Source organism: Acomys minous, assembly GCF_964271855.1.
Source record: "Acomys minous genome assembly, chromosome: 7".
NCBI lineage: Eukaryota > Metazoa > Chordata > Mammalia > Rodentia > Muridae > Acomys > Acomys minous.
This window is the reverse complement of record NC_140488.1, coordinates 82,463,838-82,484,551: the sequence shown is the minus strand read 5'-3', so window position 1 is coordinate 82,484,551 and position 20,714 is coordinate 82,463,838. Positions and strand designations below refer to the sequence as shown.

The 20,714-nt window shown below is 37.2% G+C and overlaps 1 protein-coding gene across 2 annotated transcripts in view; it reads right to left on the bottom strand.

The window, feature by feature from the left end:
• Positions 1 to 20,469, bottom strand: part of LOC311602458 (melanoma-associated antigen B18-like) — a 289,495-nt gene extending 269,026 nt beyond the window's left edge. Inside the window, exons 1-2 of one of the 2 annotated variants that reach the window (XM_084790568.1) lie at positions 20,261 to 20,469; positions 6,217 to 6,303 (exon numbers count right to left, since the gene is read on the bottom strand). The gene's annotated coding sequence lies outside the window, so the exon portion shown is untranslated. Of the gene's footprint in view, positions 1 to 6,216; positions 6,304 to 14,109; positions 14,160 to 20,260 lie in introns of those variants that run through there. The other variant, XR_014780766.1, reaches the window with a different exon arrangement.
• Between the last annotated feature and the right edge of the window lie 245 nt (positions 20,470 to 20,714).

Sequence of the window (20,714 nt, the reverse complement as noted above, 5' to 3'; positions counted from 1 at the left end):
AAACCTAATAGGCTGTTAACAGAGGTCTAGGAGGAAAGAATAGGCAGAAGAGGGAGGGTGGGATGGAGTAGGAAAATAAGAGGGAGGGGATAACAATCAGGATGTAATTTGAATATATTATAATTAATAAAATGTACATTTAAAAATTCTGGGCAGAAGGGGATTGCTGCAGGGACTGATGCACCAACCAAGGTCCATGCATGGTGAGGACCTAGACACTCTTCTCAGATGTAGTAGAGAGACAGCACAGTCACCTTGTGGGTCCTACAATATGCAGAGTAGAAACTGCTTCTAACATGGACTTAGGCCTCTCAAGGTTAATCTCTTCCCCCTGCCTGGGAAACCTTGCCAGGCCACAGAGGAATACTTTGAAAGTGCTATTACAGCTGTTTAGGATAAGTTAATTGTTAGTTGATCAAATTATTGTCATGCCAATTACTAGTCTATTAATATTACAAGAATATACATCCTAGGTTTAACAGATAGATATGATTCTATAGATAGATAAGGTAAAATAGACAAGGTCTTCAAAAGCCTCAGAGACCTACAGAATATAGCATTCAAAGATGTTTTTACTATTTTAAAGATTCATTGACAACGAGACAGGTTAACTCCTGGCAACACCCAGCCTACCTCAAAGAAGATGATGAGCATCAAAGAACCTCCTTATGGAGATGGTTTAAAAGTGGCAAACCAATTACTGGGCAAAATGCCCTCATTTCTACCACAAACAGAATTCTGCCTAAAAAAAAAAAGGGCAAGCTTGGATGCAGGCAAAGTCGATGGCCAAACTTTGCCAAGACAGGGTAAGCAAGTCCTCAATAGTTCCTGCCTCATGAATATATATCTCAGATATACGAGGCCTGAAGGCTGAATATGATGCTTCAACATTATAGAGAGTGTTAGGTGACTGTTCGGGCAGAAAACTGTCTCTGACATTTTTCTTTCACTTTGGAAGCTGCTAACCTGCACTTCCTGTTTTCTCAAGTAATTAATTTTATTTCTTTTCAAGCCTATGATGGAGTTGAAGATCAGATAGTTTAGTTTTACAATTAAGCTTAGTTCTTTAGGGGTTAAGATGTTTTTAGGTCTAGATAGATGTTTTAAATTGATAGTAGAAATGAGATATGATAGATACTGATTTGCATTCAGACCTGTAGACTCACCAAGATAGGAAATATGTTTTCTTCAAGGTTGTTAAATACAAATAGCCAAAACAGAATGAATGTAGCATTAATATTATTTCTGATTTTTCTGGTTTTTCTTGCTGTATGTAGTATATATTATTTATGTGTAATAATATAAACATATATATTTAAGTATTTAAAAATAAAAATCAAAAAGGTAAAAGTACTACACATAAAGTTATATACGCTTACATACAATGCAGTGTACTCCTTTAAATCAATATCACTTGATTCATTAAAAATTCCTGTAAGTAGTTACCAAGTCAGGTGTAAACTAGCCCCATATTAGAGTAATCATTGACTTTATAAAATCCTCCAAATAATTCCAAGAACTCAAGAATTATGCAATACGATTATCCAGAAGAAACTACCAATCTTTAGACATAAATGCCAAGTCAATGTTAAATATAAGTGCCTATTTTCATAGAAAAAAAGAAACAAGAACAAGAAAAACAATAATAATTTAGATACATTAGAAAAAATTCCAGTATTACAGCTATTTGCAGAATTGTCTATTGAGAAAACTATCTATCTACATGTATCTAGCTCTATCTATGTAGATACGTGAAGTTGAAGCACTAGAGAGGTGACTTAGTAGTGGAAAGCACTTGCTACTCTTTTAGAAGACCCAAGTTCAAATTCCAATACCCACAGTGTGGCTAACAACTGTCTGTAACTCCAGTTCCAGGGGATCTGATGCCCTCTTCTGGCCTCTGCAAGCATCAGTATGCACTTGGTGTACATATGTACATGCAAACAAAATATCCATTCCTATAAAGTAAAAACAAATAAGTCTAATTTTAGACAGAATCTTCCTATGTGGCTGTGAGTGTTCTAGAACTTCCTGTGTAGACCAGGCTAGCCTTGAACACACAGAGATCCACCTGTTTCTGGCTTCCAAGTGCTAGGATTAAAGGTATGTAACACCATGCTAAGTTAAAGAAATCTTTTTAAGGAAAATTATTCTCTCACCTCTACATGTTTGAAGTGGTGTACACATGCATGTATATACATGCACACACATTAAATTTTATGAAATGAAAAATAAAGTTGAGTAAGTTATTTTATTATACACACATAGAAAGCAACACTTTTTATGCATACCAACAGTAAGCAGCTACAAGAAGTACTAGACAATATACCAACTTATAATAGCAAAAAAGTAAGTGTGTCTGTGTTTATGTAATACTCAATGCACATACATATCTTTGTATCATACCTACAAGTAATGTAAATTAACTGCTTTTCATTTCTGTGCAGTGCTAATCTATGGCCTTCCATTACCAATATACAATTAATGTTTCCTTTTAATTGAAGACCCACATGAAATCTACTATCTCCTCCTATGGATTCCATTGTATTTGCTTTGATTTTTGGTAAGCAAAACTTCTCCTTTATCAGTTGAATCTATGTATGTAACCCATGTAAGATGGACCTTTTCAGCATTAAGTAGGTTTTCAGCGGGTTTATCCTGTACTTCCTCTGGAAAACATTCCATCCTGGTTTCAGACATCCATTACAGAAGTAGTCACTAAATCTATGCAGAGAATAAGAAAATTGACAGTCAAGGTTTCCTAACTAAAAAGATAAGGGAAATGGTCCACAGAGCTTCCCATACTTCCTTAAGGTCTTAAAGTTAGCTGCTACCTTCCACCACTGCCCATCTGGGGAAAAGTCAGACATATACTAATGCAGCACTTATAAGCCCCACAGGGACGATAAGAACAAAGGTAACTTGTCTGGTTTCAAGGAAAAATACAGAATAATCCAGCCTGGTAGATACTGTTCTAGTTTACTAGTTTACTGTTGCTGTGATGAACACTATGACCAAAAACAACTTGTGAAGGAAAAGGTTTAGTTTAGCTCTCATTTCCAGGTAACAATCCATCACAGAAGAAAGCCAGAGCAGAAGCTCAGGTCAGGAACCCAGAGGCAGAAAAAGAATAGGAGATCAAAAGGAATGCTACTTCGTGGTTGGCTCCCCTGGCTCATGCTCGGCTAGCTTTCTTATATCCCAGGACCATCTGCCCAGGGATGGTGCCATGTGTGGTGGACTTGGCCCTCCAACATCAATTATCAAGGAAAAAAAAGACAATTTCCCACAGACATGGCCACATGGCCACAAGCCAATCTGATCTGGGCAATCCCCCAATTTAGACATCTTCAGATAACTCTGTACTGTGTCAAGTTGACAGCTGAAGCTAATTAGGACAGATACCAATGTAGGTCCCATGATTGCTGACATCTAGTATCAACCTCCACCTTTTGTCATTGCCAAGTCTCCACCCATCACCACTAAAACTACAGCAAAACTATAATGCTATATAACACATGGAATCTAATTGTTATCATTGAGAAGGGGCATAAGTTATTCTTAGTTAGATGCGTTTCAATCTTAAATAACTATTTATCCAGAACACACTACATTTTTATTTCTTATCAGTTGAAATATATTAAGACGGAAAGGGAAAAGCATTAAGAGCAAAATGTAGTCAACATTTTATACACATAAAGACAGCACATGAAAATATATCCACTAAGGACAAATCTCAATCCGTGCTCAGAGAACAGATGTGATGCCTCAAAGTTGTTTTCAAGGAGTGCATTTGGGCTCACATTTACGAAACATCACACAGAGTTCTCCACAAGGGATAGCAGGGAGAAACATTTTACTATAGGTCTTGAAGGGATGGGAGAAAGGATAGGAAAGAGTGACCACTTTTGTGATCTACCACTGTGTGCAACATGTGACCATGCAATTCTGAACCATGGCATTTCAAATTTGCTGGCCCTGGATCACTCATATCCACAGACAGAAGAAATGCAAGAAATTAGCAGCAGCATTCTCAAACCAATATCTGGAAGCTCAGAGGTAATAGTAATAGAAAACATGTGTGCTGTATGTGCCTGACAATCAGACCACCCTGCCAAGAAAGATGTCAAATCATTCTAACAAATTATAACTCAGATAGAAAATTTTCTTTTTGGCCTGCTTAGTTTTCTTCAATTTCTGTTAGGATATTAAAGCCCTGTTTTACTATATAAAACTTGGATTCCCTTAACATCAGTCGTCAGTCTATACACTCAACCACATAGTCCCTCTATTTTCTATATAAATTGATTCATTTTTGTTTCTTGAGATAAGGCCTCATGTACCCCCAGCTGGCCTCTAACTAGTTTTGTAGCTGAAGCTGTCCTTGATTTCCTGTTCCTACTGCCTCTACCTAAAAAATGCTGGGATAACGGTGTGTACTGCTACTCCCAGCTGTAATGAAAAAGATTGCTAGTGGACTTGGGGTGTTTTTATTTCCAGTCAGTCTCAAATGAGTTTATCATAGATCTCTTCCAAAAAATAAGTAAAACTCAAATTCTAACGCTAATATGTAAACAAGTAGATAAGACGGTGAATACTTCCTCTATATAAGGGGTTTTGAGAAGAGACCAGTGTGATTAAGTTAAATGTAACTGGTAATGCTGGCCCACAGTCTTCTTCTGTGGATTATTCCTACAGAAGGCAGGTGGTTTATTACAACTTGGAGAGGATTCCTGGAAAGCTAACTATTTCTCTGGGAATTTTAACTCAGAGATAAAAATTTTGGACAAAAGTTTCCTATTTATTCAACACACACTGCCAGGTAAATTGGAAGCTTCACAGCTGGCTGAACATGGAAGTCAAACAGCTGTTAGACTTGTTTCTAGCTCCAAGCTGGTCCAATTCCAATTGAATCTGTCAAGGTCTAGAAAGAAGGAGGTTTTCCCAGACAACCAGGTCCAGGCCTGATAGATATAAATTGACATATGCAAGTGCTTACATTCCCTCAGCCATCCCCAAAGAATATGCCTGATTAATTTTTCAGAAACTACAGCATCATGATGACTCCAAAAGCCTTATTTAAATGAAAGTGTTCAACTGCTACTCCCAGTAGGCCCCAAAGCGGTAAAAATGTGTGTGTGACTCAGTCTCTCTTCCAAGAAGAACACCACTGCATTGGGAAATCTACCAGTACACAAAGTAACAGAAAGACAGAACAAATATTTGAAGGCTCAATTTTAGTAAAACCCACAGTTATCTTTTTAGAAAAGTACGGGCCACATGACATCTTTGCACACACAACAGCATTCTTTTACACCCTTCCCTATCAAGCAACAAGTTGAGATAATATCGGCTGATTCTGAAATACTACTTATAAACCTAGTCCCCCGAGCACTTATTTGGATCTTACAAGTTCTATGTTTAAAGCAGAGCATAATCTATACATATACTATACCATCATAAAAAGAAATTTCTCCCTTTCCAGCATAACTTTGTGATAAGAAATGATGCTCATTAAAGAGCAATTTATGATCTCTTGATCGACTAGTCACTTTACAGTTCCTTATTGAGTTTTTGTTTTTATAGGAAAAATGCTTTGCTGAAATGTTCAGGTCCTGGGCCATATATACTTGCAAACAATTGTACATGGTAAGACAATTGAAAATATATGGTAAGTGACTAATACAACATGCTGCTCTACAGGAGTGCAACTGGTTCTTCACATAAGAGCACCATAAAATGTTGAGTTCTGAAGAAGTTTTATCACTAGTCAACCTGCTTTGAGAATCATATCTCTATTCAAGTTGTAGTTCATTTTTTCTAGACTTTTAAAAATCCTTTTCACTAATATGACCTCAAATTTGTAAACTGCTTGAAATATTCTTGTATAGTATAAACAACCTAGGATTACTCTTGGTTCCCTGGTAGCTTAAAGACAATACAGAAGATATATTGTAAACATCTCTTTGGTAATGAAGGTGAAATACCTGGTACTGTTCCCATCAAGATGATTACCATACTAGAGGCAAAGTACAGGCCAGTGGATGGACCCAGTTTTCCTCCTAGTAGATGCTACCCAAGCTGCATCCATCTCTATATGGCCTGCACTTGATCAATTGAAGGCACATACCATGACCACACAGACCAATTGTCCCTCAGTATGATTTCTCCTTGTGCTTTTATGTTTGTTCCTAGACCATGGTAGTATCTACTTACAAGTTGTTGCCGTTGCTTACTTCTGCTGGACCAGTCACTTCCACGGGAGCTTTTTCAGTGCCACAGTAAGAACGAACAGCACAACACCTAGGGGGAAAAGACCGGAGTTTCAAATAATTTCTCAAGCACAAAAATCTATTAGTTTTATAGTGTTGCCGTACAACTATTACAAATAGGTGACTTAAAAACCAAAATTACACTGTCTCATGTTCTTCAGACTAGAAGAACTAGATTATAGACATACAGCTATTTAATTAAAAAATGTACACAAGGCAGCATGGAGAGGTAGAGCTGGTATCTATACAGAACCTTCACCCCTATGTTATAGTCTCCTTGGTGTAGAAAGGTACTCCAAAGGACACCAAAAGAGAACTGTGGACACAAACCCAGCTACAAACCCTTTGATATGCAATCTGTCCTGCATGCAAAATGTGCTGAGGCAATCGTAGAACAGAACTTGTGGGAATAGTCAACCACTGTCTGCTTTGACTTAAGGCCCACTACATGAGATGAAACCCATACCCAACACTTCTTGGGTGATCAAGAACAAGAGACTAGATAGCACAAGGACCTAGTGGAAAACCAAATACTACTGGCTTTTAAAAAGTAACAATGAAAGGTCTCCAAATGACATTCTGTTATATTTACAGATCAATGCCTTATGTAGCCATCATCAGAAATGCTTCCTCCACAACAGATGGGAACAAATACAGAGACCCACAACCAGACAATGTGGAGAGAGAGAGAGAGAGAGAGAGAGAGAGAGAGAGAGAGAGAGAGAGAGAGAGAGAGAGATTGACAGACAGACAGACAGAGACAGAGACCTTGGAACATACCGACAGATATAAATGTGTGTCTCCATCAAATACCTGGCCTCAGGATTCAGAGAACCACACAAAAGAGGAGATAGGAAGAATGTAAGAACCAAAGGTGACACCAGGAGAACAAGGCCCTCGGAATAAACTAAGCAAGAGACTAAGGCAGCAAGCACAGGGCCTGCATGGGTATGTATCAGGTCCTCTGTGTATATATTATAGATTTCAGCTTTGTATTTTTATGGGATTCCTGACTGTGATAACAAGTGGGTCTCTGATTCTTGTGCCTCCTCTTGGGGCTCTTTCCCTCCTATTACATTGCCATATCCAACTTTAATATGACAACTTTTGGTTCATCCTATTATGCTTTATTTTGTCATGTTTGGTTGTTATCCCTTTGAAGCCTATTCTTTTCTAATGAAAGGTAGAAAGGAGAGGGGAGATAGGGAAGAACTGAGAGGAGTAGAAGTGACAGAAACTATAATCAGGAAATACTGCATGAGAAAAGAATCTATATTAAATAAAAGAGAAAATAGAAAATTACATGCCAATATCTCTGATGGAACATAGATTCAAAAATGCTCAACAAAATACAAACAAACAATAAAAAGAGGGTAGCCATTTCAATAGAAACAAAATAAAGGTTCTGCTTCTAGAACATACTCACTTTAATGACTAACAAACTGTGTCCTTAGAATATTAGTTAGCTTTCCATTTCAATTTTCATGTAAAGTGCAGGCCTGCCCAGTCCAGAGTCTGTGGGACACATGCCACTGAAGATAGCTATAAATGTGACCAACAAATACAGAATCATAAACTTGTTTAAAGCATTGAGACTTGTGATTTTTTTTTTTGTAACTCAATGGTATAGTTGTTGAATAGATGACAATGTCCTGCTATGGTGTTGAAATGTTAGATACACCCAGTAGAATTATTATATTTTGCAAGTAAATGTAGAAACATGTATTTTTCTAAGCAATACTATAAAATCGTGTCTTCCAAAGCCACTGTCAGCACAATGTAGGAGTTAGAAGCTAAGGGCTTAGATGGCAGTCAATATATCTTTAGTTTCTGATCCACCCCTCCTATCCTCATGGAATTTTATCATTTGGACTTTGTCTAGAGACATCTTTTCCATTCTTAAATTATCTGTAACTATTTGACATTTGGTTGTTCTTTTTGCTCCACGACTATTACCCTAAGTTCTGTCCTCTTTGTAGTCAAATAGCCTTAGTTTGAACGCCTAGTCTAACACAAATAACTCTCTTTGGACCCCCTTTGCTATCACTCTTGACAAACACCCTCATTCCCATCCTAAAGGTTGGACTTAACTAGATAGCCTTGGCACACAGCTGGCAGTTATATAACTACAGAAACTATGTTTTTAACCATTTTTTAACTCTGTGTTCCATGCCTAGGGCTTTGTTGCTCAAAGTTGATCTGAGTACCAACAGCTCCAGCATCATACGGCAACTGATGAGAAATGTATCCCTTCAGGCTCCATCTCACACTTAGTTGTTCAGCATCTCCATTTTTTAAGGATTTTGCAAAGATTTTTTTCCAAGAAGAAACTGTGAGAGTTCATCTTTTGTCAATGTTTGGCAACTGTCCTCTTCAAGCCATGAAATATAATCTCATGTAAAATAAAATAAGAATTATTTCTTGGACAGGAATGATGATGAGCCCACTATCTTTTATGCACAATCAATACAAGAATAATGTAGACCAAAATCTCCATTTTATCCACATCCCCAGTTACTAAGAAGCACAATGAGGTTGAGAGGACAAGTATTCTAAACCTCGCCCAAGGTCCTTGAAGAAATAACATACCAGGACTGGGATTCTAGCCACCTACTCCAGTTTTACACAGAGATCTGTCTTTCAGCTTTCTTAGGTGTCAGAATACAATTCATGCTTTCTAGCCACTTGGTACCTATTTACTACCTTGTTCTGTTTTCTGGATTATTTCAGCTTTTGTTCATCTTGAATTCAAGATTTTGACAATTATACCTCCCAACTGTATAACATTTCTGAACATAAATCAAATTTATGCTTCCCAAAAACTCTGAATGTAATGTTTTTATAAAGTTTGAGAACAATTCCACTCATTGTTTCACCTAAACAACACACACAAGGTTCTAAGACTAATAAACTATTAAATAAAAGGATTTATTTTCTACCCTGAAAATGTATTTAATGTCTTTTCAGATATTATAATATGTCCAGTAATATTATATTAATATCTAAAAGAATAAATACTTTCTATGGTTCCCCAAAACAATCTTCTATAATCCAAATAACTTAAATATCTATTAAGACCAAACACACTTCTACTTTTGTAATGTATTTTTGACCACATAATCTCATAATGATTCTCAGAGCATATGTATAAAAACTGTAGTTGGTTGGAAGGTTAGCTATAAAAGTTTAATTCAAAGGAAACCTTACTCAAAGAAACTTCCTAATAAAGATTTACTTTTATGTATACTTATCAGGGTGAAACTTAGATTGCTTTCCATATTCTTTCCATTCTTGCCATGTGTACTCACTGGATAAAGGGCTAGATATTAGATGAGACTATTTATATTCATTTTAATAAAGTATAATAAAGACATAAAGCTAGTAATGTTTCTGGGGCATCAAAATCTCATTGTAAAAGGTCACCTAAAACTCAATGACAATTTCAAGTACATTCAACCTCAAAAGCATTAAAATATAATGCTTGTGGAATTGTTAACATGATTATGTGCATTTCTTTACTTATATTTATGTATCTGCATTATAAGATTGACCTTCCATGTAGAGTTATAGGAGAAAAATATAATGAAAAAAAGCATTGTATATTCTATACTCCAATACAAAATGGCCCATATTGACATACCAATATCACACTAATCGTTTTAAAAATAAAATGAGTGAATGAGAAAATAATGGAGAAAAGTATATGCCTTTTTCTGACTCATGATGATATGGATGAATAAGGATAAAGGAGACAACTAATGAGTTGGAAGGACAAAGCCCATTGCCCTACTCTCTGTGATCACAGCATTGGCGAAGTCAGGCTATGAGGAGTTGGAGTGTGGGAGCGATGGGAGTCGACGAGAGATGTTTCCATTTTCTGAGTATCAGTCCCTGTAAACTCCATGTGATCTCTTGTTTATTTGTTAACTTAAACTACACAAACAATATGCGGAAGCCTACTTCTGTAATCGAAGTGCTCAGAATCAATGTCTTAAAAATAAAAGAAAATTTCAGCATTCTGAACCTTGGGTATGCATGCTTGCAGAAGTCTTACTCAGGATGTTGATGTTGATGCTCTTTTAACCCAATTATAGTGCTCTTGTGAGAAGAAGACCACTCTATTTTACTTTGGGGTCTAACACGTCATACTAGCAAGTGGTTCTAAATCCTTGTAAGGCAGTACAGATAGGTAACTAATTACATCCTAGCAGGCTTGAATGTTCTTGAGGATGGACACCCCCTCCCTCACACATTTCTTTAAAACCAGAAATGAAATGGGTAGGACATTTATTACTGACCAACAGAATGAGTACTGGATTGTATTTCTGTGTGAGGCCAGAAAGCCAAGAGACTGGGAAAGCCAGTGAGCAACAAGGGTGAGGTGAAGATATGTCCAAACCCTGACAATCTCATCCTGAGATCGGCAGGAGTTGAACTGTTCCCTCCGTGCTCTGGGCTTACATGTTCCAGCTGGAACAACCCCTACCTCTGTCACCCTTGAGATAGTCACATAGCCTAGTGGCCTGGTTAGAGGTTAAGCCTCCTCCCTCCTTATAAGGGCACGTCCAGCTAGCACCTGGAATTTCTCTTCATCCGAATTAAGCTTTTTAGCACCTTTGCCCCAGCCAATGATGAACAGTCACCCCAAATACCTCTACTCACTTCCCAAAGTTTATATAGCTCTTATTCACCTCCAATAAAAAAAGAGCTGTTTCACTGAAAAGCGTCTCAGAGAAAGCTGCTTGTCCTGCACTCACCGCACACAGAGATCCTGTGTAACCTACCCGCCCAGCTAAGCTTCATTCCTTCCAGTCCAGCACAGTGCACAAAGGTGCCTGGACACCCTGGGGGCAGAAGCAGAGCTGGGCCAGTCTTTCTGGATCTGGATAGAGACACGACATTCTCCATGGCCAGCAAGATCACAGTATTACACTCTGTCTAGCAAGAGGCTTTCTTGTTAAGAACAAGACATAACATTGTCATCTCCCTCAAAAGTTAATCCAAAGAAACAATCCTATCAATCATCTGAACAGGAAAATGCCCCTTAAGAAGTTGTACCAGAAACTTTAAGAAATAGTATAAAGCCAGCCTAAAATGTAGGTTGGCACAATGGTCTCTGGGGCATGGTCCATTCTCCCCATGTGACAGTATTTCTGTCTCTAGGAAATGGTCACTTTGGCGATTGCCCACTTTTATCCTTGAAAGTGCTACCACTTTACCTTATAATAAAATAATAAAATAAAGTAAATTTAAAAAATATTTATTTTTTGGTTTTTGAGACAGGGTTTCTCTGTATAACAGTCCTGGCTGTCTTCGAACTTGCAAGACATCTGCCTGCCTCTGCAGAGATTAAATGTACCACACCCAGCTTCTGCGCAGTTATTAAAGAAATCAAATTTGAGTATTATGTAAATAAAGAAAATGACAAGCCTATAGCAACTAATCAAGGTATATTATAAAACTAATAGCTAAATAATCTTCTTATATTTTATGCCTTGTTAGATTCTAACTCTGAGAAAGTAATAACTAAATGTCATATCATCTCCCTTTATCAGATAGAATCTGATAGTTATATAATAAGGACCTGTCAAACAATTCCAAATTGAGAAGACAAAGAACATCATAATTTTCTTCCTTGAGACAAGGTTCCATTGTAGCCCAGGCTGACCTCAAACTAAGTAGCAGAGAATAACCTTGAATTTGCCTTCACTTCCTGAAAGTCGGTAATAAAGGCCTTTTCTATCTATGTGGTTTATGCAGTGCCAAGGTTCAAACCCAGCATTTCATGCTAGGCTGGCATGTGGCTATCTGATCCCTAACCTCAGGCTTTACTTTTGATTTCTTAAAACTTTATAGCTTCAAACAGAATGATAGAGAAGGATCTGAAAGCACATTCTGTAATAAAATAGAAGTATTCTTTTATGTTTACAAAAGGAAATAGTAAATATGGCAGTAAGGAGGAAAGGCTGATCAATAGGCAGACATGTGGCCAGGAAATTTTTTTCAGAATGGGGAGATTGTCTGAGTTAATAAAATTAACTGGTTTTCATTTCATTCACAGTTATTTAAGCTTATCATAGAACCTATTTATTGAACTATGCACCTCCCTTTTCAATGTTCATGTTATTGAGTACCTTCACTTGGTATTTTTTTTTTATTTCAAACTAATAACTGGCTAAGATAAAAAGCTGCTAGGCAATAACAAGGAAAAATATGATTTATACATAAATGATGATGGAAATAAAACAGATCTCCCTTCCAAAAGAAAGCGTGTCCTATCCAATCCAGGTTGAGAACTGACTGGATTCTCATTAAAGTGATTATTTCTGATCCAAATTCACCATTAGCAAAGCTTGCAGTTTGCAATAAATGTGACTGAATCACCAGTAGGATACTACTCTGACACCGACTTGTAATACATATGACCTAGTTATTATGCATAGAGCAGGGCTCTCCTTTCACTGTAGGACAAAGGGAGAACACAGGGACGAAAGGTAATGTTATAAGCAGAAACACCATTTCCCACAAATGGTTCTCTAAATCAGAGGTGGCCTACATGACATGTTCTCTATAAATAATGTTTTATCTGAACACAGTATATACTGTTTATGGCTGCTATCAGACAGACCGCAATGACACATGACACGGTGACAGAGTTGAGTGACTAAGACAGAGACCATATGGACCACAAAGCTGGAACTATTAACAATCAGGCCATTTACAAAAAATGTTTGTTGACCTTGCTGCAGATAATTAATATGCCATACTGCTGTTAAGCCTTTCGTTGTGCGTACCATGTGAAAGAAAGATTGGCACAACTTTGCGAAAGAGGACATACAACAAACAGCCAATGGGTACATGGAAAATACATTCATCATCATACACTGGGTAGATGGAAATTAAGATCACAATACTTAAGCCAACTAACACACATCTATAGCCTTAGTATGCTGGAGAGCAAATCAAAAGGAGAATGAGTTTGAGGTCAACATCCTGTCTCCAAAACAGAAAAGCATCTCCACAACAAAAGAACCTAAATGCTAACCAGCCACACGGTGGGTGGTGTGCATCTGTCTTCCCAGAGCTCAGGAGACTAAGCAGAGACTGCAATTCTCAGGCCAGCCAGGACTACAATGCCACAACCTGTTGCAAAAAAAAAAAAATTAAAAATTAAATTTTTTGTGGTATATATGCCTTCGAAGTAGGATCTTATGATTCTTTGTATTTCTTCACTGTCTGTTGTTATGTCTCTCTTTTCATGTCTGATTTTGTTGGTTTGGATACTGTCTCTCTGCCTTTTAGTTAGTTTGGCTAATGGTTTGTCTATCTTGCTGATTTTCTCAAAGAGCTCAGTCACAGTCATAGGGCAGGGGTGTAAGGAGAAAATGGGAGGGAAGGAAGAATGTGAGGATACAAGGGATGGGATAACCATTGAGATGTAATATGAATAATTTAATAAAATATATTTTAAAATAAAGATAAAAATCGAAAAAAAAAAAAGGATAATGACTAAAGCTAATTTTGGCCAGGACATTGTTAACAACAAATAGACCCTGGGAAACAAACAAATGGGAAACTTTGAAAATAGCCTTTGATCCTCTACTAAGCCATTCCATAACAAGAACTGAAAGAATGCAATCAGCGCACTTTCAGAATGTAAAATGGTTATTCAGATGAGGGACTCAGAATTCCAACCTGCCTTTTGTTTCCCTCTCCTCATATGAATGAGCTCACCCTAGAATCACACCAGGTTGTACAGCTTGTAGACTTCTACCTTTGCATGCAATTGATAGGGTTTTCCTCTCAGGTGTTGTTGTTGTTGTTGTTGGTGGTGGTGGTGGTGGTGGTGGTGGTGGTGGTGATGGTGGTGATTGGTTGCTTGGTTGGCTTTAAAAAAAAATTAAAGATTTCATTGTCAATGGTTTTTCAAACATCATGAAACAGCAAACAGATTTAGTTTTAAAAGCTGCTTGTCAAGATTGACAGCATTCTCTTAAGAACAGCTACCTCATAGTCTATGGTGTTATCCTACCCCTGCATTTAGGAACAATTCTTCATTGAAAGGGTATCACACATTTACCTTCTTTGCTTTTTTTTCTTTCTATGTTTTAAGTTTAAGACCTGAAAGGCGCTGTACTGTAATGAGTTTAGCATGTAAGGGAGAACCATATCCTAACCACAGGCCTGGCTTTAACAGCCCATTTTTTAAAATTTTGGAATTGCTTCCTTTTTTTATGGCACTGGCTGTCAAAGCCAATTCTGGTGCAGTCCTAATTGTGAACTACAAGGTCATTTGAGCCTTGGCTCTGACAGCAGAAAATTATTTTCTAAAGAAAGGAAGCACTCCTCACTCTTTTAATGTGTGAAATACTAAGGAGAATTTGCATAATCTGCGGTTTGCAATTTTTACAACTGACATTAGTCTTAAGAGTGCTGAGTACATAAGCTTATTCATCATCATGTAAATAGAGATAGGTTTGTGAGGGAGTGCTAGAAAAACCAAATAGGAGAAAATATTGATGCAATAAACACTAAAATCCTCTTGTGTTCTTCCACAGTAATTGTTTATGCTACAGAATGGTGTCTATGAACTATTTGACTCCTACATATGTCTTAAAATAAATTGCTACTGATATTCTAAAGTGCACTATTACCTGAGCTAAGTTAATATTCCCAAATGATTATTTTAAAGCTTTACAATGCATGGTATGTGCATACAAGAACATTACTGTACAAGTAATGCTTTTAACCTTTTGGTTTATTGTGAAATAGTTTAGTAAATGGATATTTTTTGTAAGGAGAACAGAACTAATTAAGGGCATCCATTGAGGAAAGCATGATGGATTTTTAGTTAGTAGAACATCAAATGTATTTATCTCTTCCTAACGAGGAAACTGCAAGTTTTTGGGGGGATACTCTTTAGCAGAGAAGAGGAGTAAAAGAAGACATAGATGAATAACAGCAGAGAATCTTGTGCTGCACATCACCTGTTCATTTAGCAGAGTCAACACTACATAGCAATATTCCTGAAGACACACAGCATTAGCAAGTGACTAATGCAGCAGAAGAAAAATACTCTTCTTTATATAAGGCCTACTTAGGTTTTTATTATCAACTAATAAAAATCAGAATAATTTTCAGTATTAAAAAGTCAGTGGCTGGAGGCATGACTTAGTAGGTAGGAGTGTTTTCTGTGAAAACAAGAAGACCTGAGTTCAAATCAACAGCACCCAGGTAATGTAAACGCACTCAATACCCAAAGTGCATTTAATTCCACTTTCAAAGAACAGAGAACCATGAATACAGGAACTCACTGACCATCCAGCCTAGCCAAAATAGCTAGCTTTAAGTGCAATGAGAGACTTGATTCAAGGGAGGGAGACAGAGAAATAAAAGATTCATTGTATACTAACAGTACACTGTCACACATGGTTTTCCCTCTCTTTGCATGTTGTGTGTATCTTCTAAAACATAGAAAATGACTATTCAATTCCTGTACATGAGCTAATACATTACACTCTATATAACCTGCCAATAAAAATTATGTCTCACTTAGGTTGTATATCTATCCCAGATTGAAAATATGTTTCTGCTCATTGGTTACCCATTAGCTAGGCACACATGTGTTTCCATTACTCAGAAGGCTGAAGCACGAGGACCAAAGAGTTCAAGGTCAACCTAGGTTACATAGTGAGACCTCATCTCATAAAACAAAGAAAATCACTTAATTAAATAGTTCCATGACTATCCTAGCAGTGGAAAGGGAATACAAATACTACACTGAACAATGGAATCGATTACAAGCTTTCTTCAAGTTTGCCAAATACAAATAAACAAAACACTATGAATGTAACATTTATATAATTCCTGATTGTTTTGTGGTTTTTCTTGCTGTAGGTAGTTTATTGTATATATGTGTAATAATATAAATGTATATGTAAAAATTAATAAAAAAGAAAGTAAAAAATAAATAAATTAAATTAAATAAATCGGGACTGGGGAAAATATTTGGAAAGACTTTGTTGAAAAAGACAGAAAATGAACATGATCCTGAATGATAAAACAGGGGGTTGAAAGTTTTCTTAAGCTGGGGAAGAGAAAACATTGACATTATATAATCATCACAGCAATTGCTGAAAAAAACTACCAGGAACAAAAGAGAAACATGCTGACTGCAAATGGAGGGTGCCTGGAGATGGAAAGGCAAGATGGGACCAAAAGATTGAGGCTTTTGAAAAATATGGAAAAGCTTTTAGAGTTTCTTATAAAAGTTTCTCAATAAAGTAAAGTGATATAATAACAACAATTTCTTAATTAATGGTTATATGAAATCACATTTGTTAGTGTGTTGTGGCAGAGAACGCTGGCAGGTTGGGAAAGGTACACTGCAGATCTTATGTAAGCCACCTTCTCGATGATGTGGGGAGATAAGTGAGAGAGAGAGAGAGAGAGAGAGAGAGAGAAGGGGGGGGGAGAGAGAGAAGTGAGTAAACAGGCTGTGATGCGGGTGCTTTTAAAGGAAATGCATATAAGTGATATTAGTGGCTGGTGTTGAGCTGGCTGCTGGCACTGAGCAGTGAGTGCAAGCTGGGCAAGCATCTGATTTCTTATGCCTATAACATTCTGCAGCTATAGGAAACTGAATTGCACTATGATGCTAAGAGGTCCTCAAAAAACAGCTTTTAAACTTTTAGATAAACAACAGGAACCATTTCCAAACAAAACTGGGAGCTGGGAACATTGGGAACCTGAAGTCACTGATCTTTCTACTCTACCTTGATCTGGTAGCCCTCCTATTTAAATCTCTGCCTCCATAAACACCGTGGAATATAAAATCAGCATTTCTATGTTTTTATTACAACCATCTAGGTAAATCCTCCATTCTGTAGGAAACCAGTTATTTGTTTTCTCCATGCGAGTACATTGCTCTACAAGCTTTGTTCCTCTGAAAAAATTTACACAATGGGTAAAGCTTGATTCCAGCCAGGCGGTGGTGGCGCACGCCTTTAATCCCAGCACTTGGGAGGCAGAGGCAGGCGGATCGCTGTGAATTCGAGGCCAGCCTGGTCTACAGAGTGAGTGTAGGACAGCCAAGGCTACACAGAGAAACTCTGTCACAAAAAACCAAAAAAAAAAAAAAAAAAAAGCTTGATTCCAATAAAAAGCACGATGTGAAGACAACCAATGATGTTTTTCTGCTCAACCAACGTTCTCATAAAAGCTTCTATAAACTATCTCTATCCTCATATCTCTGATTTCATGCCTTAGTTTCCATTATAAAAATAGTCATACTCAGATTAACAACAAAATAAAAACATCTTGGCACCTACTACTGCAGGACACAAAGGGAGAGCGTAGAGTGACATGAGGAAGTGGCTGTATTGGGCCATGAATGAGCTCCACTATATAAAAATCTGGAAAGATTAAAAAAAAAAACAGTGACCAAGATGATATGAAAAATAAAAGCCAAAAAAGGGGAAAGATTAAAAAAGTATTTGATGAAAAGAAGCTGAGGAAACAGCAAGAGAAGCATGTCAGTTAAATTTAGCAGCCTGTTTTAAACAAATGTGTTTTATGTGCCAAAGGACAAGATCACTGTTGGGGTTTTGTTGTTGTTGTTGTTTTGTTTTGTTTTTGTTTTGTTTTTGTTTAAAGATAGTAATTGGCTTTATTTGACATTCTAGGGCAAGGAAATACTTCATTAAAAAACAGAATAAACTTGTCAATGAGGTGAATAGAGAACATAAGATTTACAGAGAAAGGCTATAGAAAGTAGGGGGGGGGGGTGGAACTAGGATTAGTTCTTTCAAAGTAACTTTCCCTGTGAGAAAATGACAGACAGAATATGAGGAAAAATAGTTGGTTAACATCAAGTTATTTCAGATAACTCTTTTGTTTATTGCATTTTCTGGAACAGAATCTTACAATATAGCCCAGGCTAGCTTCACATTCTCTATCTTCCTGCTTCAGCTTCCCCAATACTGGGCTCACAATACCTTAACCCTGCCCTATGGTGCCTAGCACAGGTTGCCTTTTTTGTGTAATGATTAAGGTATAAGGAACAGCATTATCATGCCAGTCACAGCAAGCCTGTTTGAACATTTTAGCTGTTATCTTTGCTTTCTCTGCCATTTCATTGGCTGGAAAAATCAGATAATAATTTAGTTTATGGCTTGGTGACACATACTGGGATTCAGTACTCAGATGCTTGAGACAAAAAAGATCTAAGTTTGAGGTCAATCTGGTCTACAAACCGAGACCCCCTTTCAAAGGGAAAAAATATCACAACTTAGTGTTTGAATGGATGTGTATTCCAGGGGGTATGGCTAGATGAAACTTAGTTTCTGTGAGCTAACGTGCAATTTTATTCTCAGTGTATTCTACTAGGGCCAAGGGCAATAACCTTGTTAAAACAATGGCCTCCTATAATTTTTACCAACATTAGAAAACTAAAAATATTATAATAGCAATAGCTGCACTTTCCCTCTTGCCCTCTCATATATCTATATATTCTTTATATTACTTACTTTACAGATGTCTACCTATATAAATCTATTAACAAACAATTGGGGTTTAAGAACCACCCTTTCCAGCACATTTTTGTTGCCTGATTTATATGAAGTGTATGAGGCCAAAGCAATTTGCTCCAGTATTTACACATTCATTTCAAACTTGCTCTTCTCAATTTAGAGTAGAAGTTGCAATACTGAAGTGAGGAATAGTATTGAAATAATTGCTTTTAAAATAATAGATAAAGATGATGTGATGGAACACACTGCCTGAAAAGCTGAGTTATCATTCAATAGATTAAAATGCTTTTCATCAATTCATGTATGAAAGTATGAATCTCATTACCAACACACAGTGAGATAGTCAATATCTAATGTATAAAGTATACGTGGCTAAAAAGTCAAATATCTGAAAAGTAAGGTTCATCTCTACCTTGTGCATAAAGCTTAAATTCACTGAAATAGCTTCAAAAATCCTGAAAAGAAAATGTAAACATTTTAAATTCTAATTACTACACAATTAACTAGCATGTACTTTTGAAAATGCTATTTTTAAATCCTTCCTTTCCTATACTACTTCACAGTAATGCTCTGGGATCACTCTATTACTCATAGAGGATACCATTCAGTTGCTGTTGGCAGAGTAATCCATTTTAGAAAAGATTGTTCTGAGTCATTTTAGAGAGAATTCCACCCTCGATGTCTGACTCCATTGGACTGCTTTCAACAAGAATCCTATTAGGTCCATTTAGCAAAGAATTACCCTACTTTCTTAATTGCTTCCTTTCACTGATCCCCCATTGACTATACACCCACATCTTTTCTTGTTGTGTTCAGAACTGAACCCAGTTCTATACTGAGGTCTCTTTACTTCTCATTGAACATTGTATAATTGGATCTGCTATTGGGATTTATATTTTTGCTTTAATGCCTATAAATGGATAGTTAGTGTTTAGAGGGATATGATAGAGGAGTTACTGGGCTTTTAAAATGAGTTTCTGTTTTTTCACAACAAAGAATAAAATTTATTTTGAGAAAAAAAATCTTTAGCTATTTGAAAATGCATAAAGAAAGTACACAAGCGCTTCTCTGCTGTGAAGACCTAAATTCTATTTACACCTATAGATCTAAACAATATAAAACTTCTAACTGAATTTTTCTCTATTGAAGAATCAGCAAAGAACTGTATTTGGAAATAGACTAGCTACCGATAATGTACAGGAAATCATCCTGGTACTTAGTGGTCAGAAACAACAAACATGTATTATCTCGCCAGTTTGGGTGTCCGGAATCCAAACTGCAGCCTAGCTAGATGGTTTGAATTTGGTCTTAGAGCATTGCAATAAAAAAGTTTGCCAGAGCTATAGCCGTCACAAGACACAATTGAGAAAGACGCTCCTTCTGGTTTTACGTAAACTGGCAAAGCATCTGCAGATCACCTTCAAAACTGAGCCGTGGAGGCCTTTTTTCAGCGCTTACCTCACAATTTGAAAGCTGGTTTCGGTTAACAGCCTGGTGCTTTGTATTTGATTGTTAGGTATGTTGCTTCTGGGTCGGCTTGCTGTCTTTTCCGAGCAGACACTCCAAGTGTTGCTGTGCGACCTTGCCTTGCTGGCTAAAAGGGCTAAAGTTAAGCGGGGCAGACGTGAGGGGCGGAGCTAAGGTTCGCGGGCTTTGCGGACAGAAGGATCATGGGAAGGAGAACAGGTAGCAAGGAGGAGGAAGAAAGCAGAATCACGTGGCGTGATCTGCATGGAGGAAAGGAGTCCAGATGAGGAACATATGCAAGTATTTATGGAGTGTGGATGGGAAGCAGCCCAGATAGGGAAGTAGCCCTGATAGGAATGATTACAGTACTAGGCATAGGGTGTGGCGCTGGGAGACAAAGGGTAGTTTAGGAAGTTAGTATCTGCCCTACCCCAGGTAAAATAAG